This window comes from Haliotis asinina, unplaced genomic scaffold (genome assembly GCF_037392515.1).
Source record: "Haliotis asinina isolate JCU_RB_2024 unplaced genomic scaffold, JCU_Hal_asi_v2 scaffold_21, whole genome shotgun sequence".
Lineage (NCBI taxonomy): Eukaryota > Metazoa > Mollusca > Gastropoda > Lepetellida > Haliotidae > Haliotis > Haliotis asinina.
The window spans coordinates 305,450-314,319 of record NW_027133893.1 but is presented as its reverse complement, the minus strand read 5'-3'; positions in this window follow the sequence as shown (position 1 = coordinate 314,319).

Sequence of the window (8,870 nt, the reverse complement as noted above, 5' to 3'; positions counted from 1 at the left end):
CACTGTATGATCTCCTCAGAAACAAATGTGTACTCTCCTCAACAACCACTGTATGATCTTCTCAGCAACAAATGTATATTTTCCTCAACAACCACTGTATGATCTCCTTAGCAATAAATGTGTACTCTCCTCAACAATCACTGCATGATCTCCTCTGAAACAAATGTGTACTCTCCTCAACAACCACTGTATGATCTCCTCTGAAACAAATGTATATTTTCCTCAACAACCACTGTATGATCTCCTCAGAAACAAATGTGTACTCTCCTCAACAATCACTGTATGATCTCCTCTGAAACAAATGTGTACTCTCCTCAACAACCACTGTATGACCTCCTTAGCAATAAATGTGTACTCTCCTCAACAATCACTGCATGATCTCCTCTGAAACAAATGTGTACTCTCCTCAACAACCACTGTATGATCTCCTCTGAAACAAATGTATATTTTCCTCAACAACCACTGTATGATCTCTTTAGAAACAAATGTGTACTCTCCTCAACAATCACTGTATGATCTCCTCTGAAACAAATGTATATTTTCCTCAGCAACCACTGTATGATCTCCTCAGAAACAAATGTGTACTCTCCTCAAAAATCACTGTATGATCTCCTCTGAAACAAATGTGTACTCTCCTCAACAACCACTGTATGATCTCCTCAGAAACAAATGTGTACTCTCCTCAACAACCACTGTATGATCTCCTCAGAAACAAATGTGTACTCTCCTCAACAACCACTGTATGACCTCCTTAGCAATAAATGTGTACTCTCCTCAACAATCACTGCATGATCTCCTCTGAAACAAATGTGTACTCTCCTCAACAACCACTGTATGATCTCCTCTGAAACAAATGTATATTTTCCTCAACAACCACTGTATAATCTTCTTAGCAACAAATGTGTACTCTCCTCAACAACTACTGTATGATCTCCTCTGAAACATATGTATATTTTCCTCAACAACCACTGTATGATCTCCTCAGAAACAAATGTGTACTCTCCTCAACAATCACTGTATGATCTCCTCTGAAACAAATGTGTACTCTCCTCAACAACCACTGTATGATCTCCTTAGCAATAAATGTGTACTCTCCTCAACAATCACTGCATGATCTCCTCAGAAAAAATGTGTACTCTCCTCAACAACCACTGTATGATCTCCTCAGAAACAAATGTGTACTCTCATCAACAACCACTGTATGATCTCCTTAGAAATAAATGTGTACTCTCCTCAACAATCACTGCATGATCTCCTCTGAAACAAATGTGTACTCTCCTCAACAACCACTGTATGATCTCCTCAGAAACAAATGTGTACTCTCCTCAACAACCACTGTATGATCTCCTCAGAAACAAATGTGTACTCTCATCAACAACCACTGTATGATCGCCTTAGCAACAAATGTATACTCTATTCAGCAACACTGTATGATCTCCTTAGAAACAAATGTGTGCTCTTCCCAAGAACCACTGTATGATCTCCTCTGAAACAAATGTGTACTCTCCTCAACAACCACTGTACGATCTCCTCAGAAACAAATGTGTACTCTCCTCAACAACCACTGTATGATCTCCTCTGAAACAAATGTGTACTCTCCTCAACAACCACTGTATGATCTCCTCTGAAACAAATGTGTACTCTCCTCAACAACCACTGTATGATCTCCTCAGAAACAAATGTGTACTCTCCTCAACAACCACGCTATGATCTCCTTAGAAACAAATGTGTACTCTCCTCAACAACCACTGTATGATCTCCTTAGCAACAAATGTGTACTCTCCTCAACAACCACTGTATGATCTCCTTAGCAACAAATGTGTACTCTCCTCAACAACCACTGTATGATCTCCTCAGCAACAAATGTGTACTCTCCTCAACAACCACTGTATGATCTCCTCAGAAACAAATGTGTACTCTCCTCAACAACCACTGTATGATCTCCTTAGCAACAAATGTGTACTCTCCTCAACAACCACTGTATGATCTCCTTAGCAACAAATGTGTACTCTCCTCAACAACCACTCTATGATCTCCTTAGAAACAAATGTGTACTCTCCTCAGCAACCACTGTATGATCTCCTCAGAAACAAATGTGTACTCTCCTCAACAACCACTGTATGATCTCCTTAGCAACAAATGTGTACTCTCCTCAACAACCACTGTATGATCTCCTTAGCAACAAATGTGTACTCTCCTCAACAACCACGCTATGATCTCCTTAGAAACAAATGTGTACTCTCCTCAACAACCACTGTATGATCTCCTTAGCAACAAATGTGTACTCTCCTCAACAACCACTCTATGATCTCCTTAGAAACAAATGTGTACTCTCTTCAACAACCACTGTATGATCTCCTTAGCAACAAATGTGTACTCTCCTCAAAAATCACTGCATGATCTCCTCAGCAACAAATGTGTACTCTCCTCAACAACCACTGTATGATCTCCTTAGCAACAAATGTGTACTCTCCTCAACAACCACTGTATGATCTCCTCTGAAACAAATGTGTACTCTCCTCAACAACCACTGTATGATCTCATCAGAAACAAATGTGTACTCTCCTCAACAACCACTGTATGATCTCCTCTGAAACAAATGTGTACTCTCCTCAACAACCACTGTATGATCTCCTTAGCAACAAATGTGTACTCTCCTCAACAACCACTGTATGATCTCCTCAGAAACAAATGTGTACTCTCCTCAACAACCACTGTATGATCTCCTCAGAAACAAATGTGTACTCTCCTCAACAACCACTCTATGATCTCCTTAGCAACAAATGTGTACTCTCCTCAACAACCACGCTATGATCTCCTTAGAAACAAATGTGTACTCTCCTCAACAACCACTGTATGATCTCCTTAGCAACAAATGTGTACTCTCCTCAACAACCACTCTATGATCTCCTTAGAAACAAATGTGTACTCTCTTCAACAACCACTGTATGATCTCCTTAGCAACAAATGTGTACTCTCCTCAAAAATCACTGCATGATCTCCTCAGCAACAAATGTGTACTCTCCTCAACAACCACTGTATGATCTCCTTAGCAACAAATGTGTACTCTCCTCAACAACCACTGTATGATCTCCTCAGAAACAAATGTGTACTCTCCTCAACAATAACTGTATGATCTCCTTAGAAACAAATGTGTACTCTCCTCAACAACCACTCTATGATCTCCTTAGCAACAAATGTGTACTCTCCTCAACAACCACTGTATGATCTCCTTAGAAACAAATGTGTACTCTCCTCAACAACCACTCTATGATCTCCTTAGAAACAAATGTGTACTCTCCTCAACAACCACTGTATAATCTCCTTAGCAACAAATGTGTACTCTCCTCAACAATCACTGCATGATCTCCTCAGCAACAAATGTGTACTCTCCTCAACAACGACTGTATAATCTCCTCAGCAACAAATGTGTACTCTCCTCAACAACCACTGTATGATCTCCTCAGAAACAAATGTGTACTCTCCTCAACAACCACTCTATGATCTCCTTAGAAACAAATGTGTACTCTCCTCAACAACCACTGTATAATCTCCTTAGCAACAAATGTGTACTCTCCTCAACAACCACTGTATGATCTCCTCAGCAACAAATGTGTACTCTCCTTAACAACGACTGTATAATCTCCTCAGCAACAAATGTGTACTCTCCTCAACAACCACTGTATGATCTCCTTAGCAACAAATGTGTACTCTCCTCAAAAACCACTGTATCATCTCCTCAGCAACAAATATCTACTCTCCTCAACAACGACTGTATGATCTCCTCAGAAACAAATGTGTACTCTCCTCAACAACCACTGTATGATCTCCTCAGCAACAAATGTGTACTCTCCTCAACAACCACTGTATGATCTCCTTAGCAACAAATGTGTACTCTCCTCAACAACCACTGTATGATCTCCTCAGCAACAAATGTGTACTCTCCTCAACAACCACTGTATGATCTCCTTAGCAACAAATGTGTACTCTCCTCAACAATCACTGCATGATCTCCTCAGCAACAAATGTGTACTCTCCTCAACAATCACTGTATGATTTCCTCAGCAACAAATGTGTACTCTCCTCAACAACCACTGTATGATCTCCTCAGCAACAAATGTGTACTCTCCTCAACAACCACTGTATAATCTCTTTAGCAACAAATGTGTACTCTCCTCAACAACCACTGTATGATCTCCTCAGCAACAAATGTGTACTCTCCTCAACAACCACTGTATGATCTCCTCAGCAACAAATGTGTACTCTCCTCAACAACCACTGTATGATCTCCTCAGCAACAAATGTGTACTCTCCTCAACAACCACTGTATGATCTCCTCAGCAACAAATGTGTACTCTCCTCAACAATCACTGCATGATCTCCTCAGAAACAAATGTGTACTCTCCTCAACAACCACTCTATGATCTCCTTAGAAACAAATGTGTACTCTCCTCAACAACCACTGTATGATCTCCTTAGAAACAAATGTGTACTCTCCTCAACAACCACTGTATGATCTCCTCAGAAACAAATGTGTACTCTCCTCAACAACCACTGTATGATCTCCTTAGCAACAAATGTGTACTCTCCTCAACAACCACTGTATGATCTCCTCAGCAACAAATGTGTACTCTCCTCAACAACCACTGTATGATTTCCTCAGAAACAAATGTGTACTCTCCTCAACAACCACTGTATGATCTCCTCAGCAACAAATGTGTACTCTCCTCAACAACCACTGTATGATCTCCTTAGCAACAAATGTGTACTCTCCTCAACAATCACTGCATGATCTCCTCAGCAACAAATGTGTACTCTCCTCAACAATCACTGTATGATTTCCTCAGCAACAAATGTGTACTCTCCTCAACAACCACTGTATGATCTCCTCAGCAACAAATGTGTACTCTCCTCAACAACCACTGTATAATCTCTTTATCAACAAATGTGTACTCTCCTCAACAACCACTGTATGATCTCCTCAGCAACAAATGTGTACTCTCCTCAACAACCACTGTATGATCTCCTCAGCAACAAATGTGTACTCTCCTCAACAACCACTGTATGATCTCCTCAGCAACAAATGTGTACTCTCCTCAACAATCACTGCATGATCTCCTCAGAAACAAATGTGTACTCTCCTCAACAACCACTCTATGATCTCCTTAGAAACAAATGTGTACTCTCCTCAACAACCACTGTATGATCTCCTTAGAAACAAATGTGTACTCTCCTCAACAACCACTGTATGATCTCCTCAGAAACAAATGTGTACTCTCCTCAACAACCACTGTATGATCTCCTTAGCAACAAATGTGTACTCTCCTCAACAACCACTGTATGATCTCCTCAGCAACAAATGTGTACTCTCCTCAACAACCACTGTATGATTTCCTCAGAAACAAATGTGTACTCTCCTCAACAACCACTGTATGATCTCCTCAGCAACAAATGTGTACTCTCCTCAACAACCACTGTATGATCTCCTTAGCAACAAATGTGTACTCTCCTCAACAATCACTGCATGATCTCCTCAGCAACAAATGTGTACTCTCCTCAACAATCACTGTATGATTTCCTCAGCAACAAATGTGTACTCTCCTCAACAACCACTGTATGATCTCCTCAGCAACAAATGTGTACTCTCCTCAACAACCACTGTATAATCTCTTTATCAACAAATGTGTACTCTCCTCAACAACCACTGTATAATCTCCTTAGCAACAAATGTGTACTCTCCTCAACAACCACTGTATGATCTCCTCAGAAACAAATGTGTACTCTCCTCAACAACCACTGTATGATCTCCTCAGCAACAACTGTGTACTCTCCTCAACAACCACTGTATGATCTCCTCAGCAACAAATGTGTACTCTCCTCAACAACCACTGTATAATCTCCTTAGCAACAAATGTGTACTCTCCTCAACAACCACTGTATAATCTCCTTAGCAACAAATGTGTACTCTCCTCAACAACCACTGTATGATCTCCTCAGAAACAAATGTGTACTCTCCTCAACAATAACTGTATGATCTCCTTAGAAACAAATGTGTACTCTCCTCAACAACCACTCTATGATCTCCTTAGCAACAAATGTGTACTCTCCTCAACAACCACTGTATGATCTCCTTAGAAACAAATGTGTACTCTCCTCAACAACCACTCTATGATCTCCTTAGAAACAAATGTGTACTCTCCTCAACAACCACTGTATAATCTCCTGAGCAACAAATGTGTACTCTCCTCAACAATCACTGCATGATCTCCTCAGCAACAAATGTGTACTCTCCTCAACAACGACTGTATAATCTCCTCAGCAACAAATGTGTACTCTCCTCAACAACCACTGTATGATCTCCTCAGGAACAAATGTGTACTCTCCTCAACAACCACTCTATGATCTCCTGAGAAACAAATGTGTACTCTCCTCAACAACCACTGTATAATCTCCTTAGCAACAAATGTGTACTCTCCTCAACAACCACTGTATGATCTCCTCAGCAACAAATGTGTACTCTCCTTAACAACGACTGTATAATCTCCTCAGCAACAAATGTGTACTCTCCTCAACAACCACTGTATGATCTCCTTAGCAACAAATGTGTACTCTCCTCAAAAACCACTGTATCATCTCCTCAGCAACAAACATCTACTCCCCTCAACAACGACTGTATGATCTCCTCAGAAACAAATGTGTACTCTCCTCAACAACCACTGTATGATCTCCTCAGCAACAAATGTGTACTCTCCTCAACAACCACTGTATGATCTCCTTAGCAACAAATGTGTACTCTCCTCAACAACCACTGTATGATCTCCTCAGCAACAAATGTGTACTCTCCTCAACAACCACTGTATGATCTCCTTAGCAACAAATGTGTACTCTCCTCAACAATCACTGCATGATCTCCTCAGCAACAAATGTGTACTCTCCTCAACAATCACTGTATGATTTCCTCAGCAACAAATGTGTACTCTCCTCAACAACCACTGTATGATCTCCTCAGCAACAAATGTGTACTCTCCTCAACAACCACTGTATAGTCTCTTTAGCAACAAATGTGTACTCTCCTCAACAACCACTGTATAATCTCCTTAGCAACAAATGTGTACTCTCCTCAACAACCACTGTATGATCTCCTCAGAAACAAATGTGTACTCTCCTCAACAACCACTGTATGATCTCCTCAGCAACAAATGTGTACTCTCCTCAACAACCACTGTATGATCTCCTCAGCAACAAATGTGTACTCTCCTCAACAACCACTGTATGATCTCCTTAGCAACAAATGTGTACTCTCCTCAACAACCACTGTATGATCTCCTCAGAAACAAATGTGTACTCTCCTCAACAACCACTGTATGATCTCCTTAGCAACAAATGTGTACTCTCCTCAACCACTGTATGATCTCCTCAGAAACAAATGTGTACTCTCCTCAACAACCACTGTATGATCTCCTTAGCAACAAATGTGTACTCTCCTCAACAACCACTGTATGATCTCCTTAGAAACAAATGTGTACTCTCCTCAACAACCACTCTATGATCTCCTCAGAAACAAATGTGTACTCTCCTCAACAACCACTGTATGATCTCCTCAGCAACAAATGTGTACTCTCCTCAACAACCACTGTATGATCTCCTTAGCAACAAATGTGTACTCTCCTCAACAATCACTGCATGATCTCCTCAGCAACAAATGTGTACTCTCCTCAACAACCACTGTATAATCTCCTCAGAAACAAATGTGTACTCTCCTCAACAACCACTCTATGATCTCCTTAGAAACAAATGTGTACTCTCCTCAACAACCACTGTATGATCTCCTTAGAAACAAATGTGTACTCTCCTCAACAACCACTGTATGATCTCCTCAGAAACAAATGTGTACTCTCCTCAACAACCACTCTATGATCTCCTTAGAAACAAATGTGTACTCTCCTCAACAACCACTGTATGATCTCCTTAGCAACAAATGTGTACTCTCCTCAACAACCACTGTATGATCTCCTCAGCAACAAATGTGTACTCTCCTCAGCAACACTGTATAATCTCCTTAGCAACAAATGTGTACTCTCATCAACAACCACTGTATGATCTCCTCAGCAACAAATGTGTACTCTCCTCAACAACCACTGTATGATCTCCTCAGCAACAAATGTGTACTCTCCTCAACAACCACTGTATGATCTCCTTAGCAACAAATGTGTACTCTCCTCAACAACCACTGTATAATCTCCTTAGCAACAAATGTGTACTCTCCTCAACAACCACTGTATGATCTCCTCAGAAACAAATGTGTACTCTCCTCAACAACCACTGTATGATCTCCTTAGAAACAAATGTGTACTCTCCTCAACAACCACTGTATGATCTCCTCAGCAACAAATGTGTACTCTCCTCAACAACCACTCTATGATCTCCTTAGAAACAAATGTGTACTCTCCTCAACAACCACTGTATGATCTCCTTAGCAACAAATGTGTACTCTCCTCAACAACCACTGTATGATCTCCTCAGCAACAAATGTGTACTCTCCTCAACAACCACTGTATAATCTCCTTAGCAACAAATGTGTACTCTCCTCAACAACCACTGTATGATGTCCTCAGAAACAAATGTGTACTCTCCTCAACAACCACTGTATCATCTCCTCAGCAACAAACATCTACTCCCCTCAACAACGACTGTATGATCTCCTCAGAAACAAATGTGTACTCTCCTCAACAACCACTGTATGATCTCCTCAGCAACAAATGTGTACTCTCCTCAACAACCACTGTATGATCTCCTTAGCAACAAATGTGTACTCTCCTCAACAACCACTGTATGATCTCCTCAGCAACAAATGTGTACTCTCCTCAACA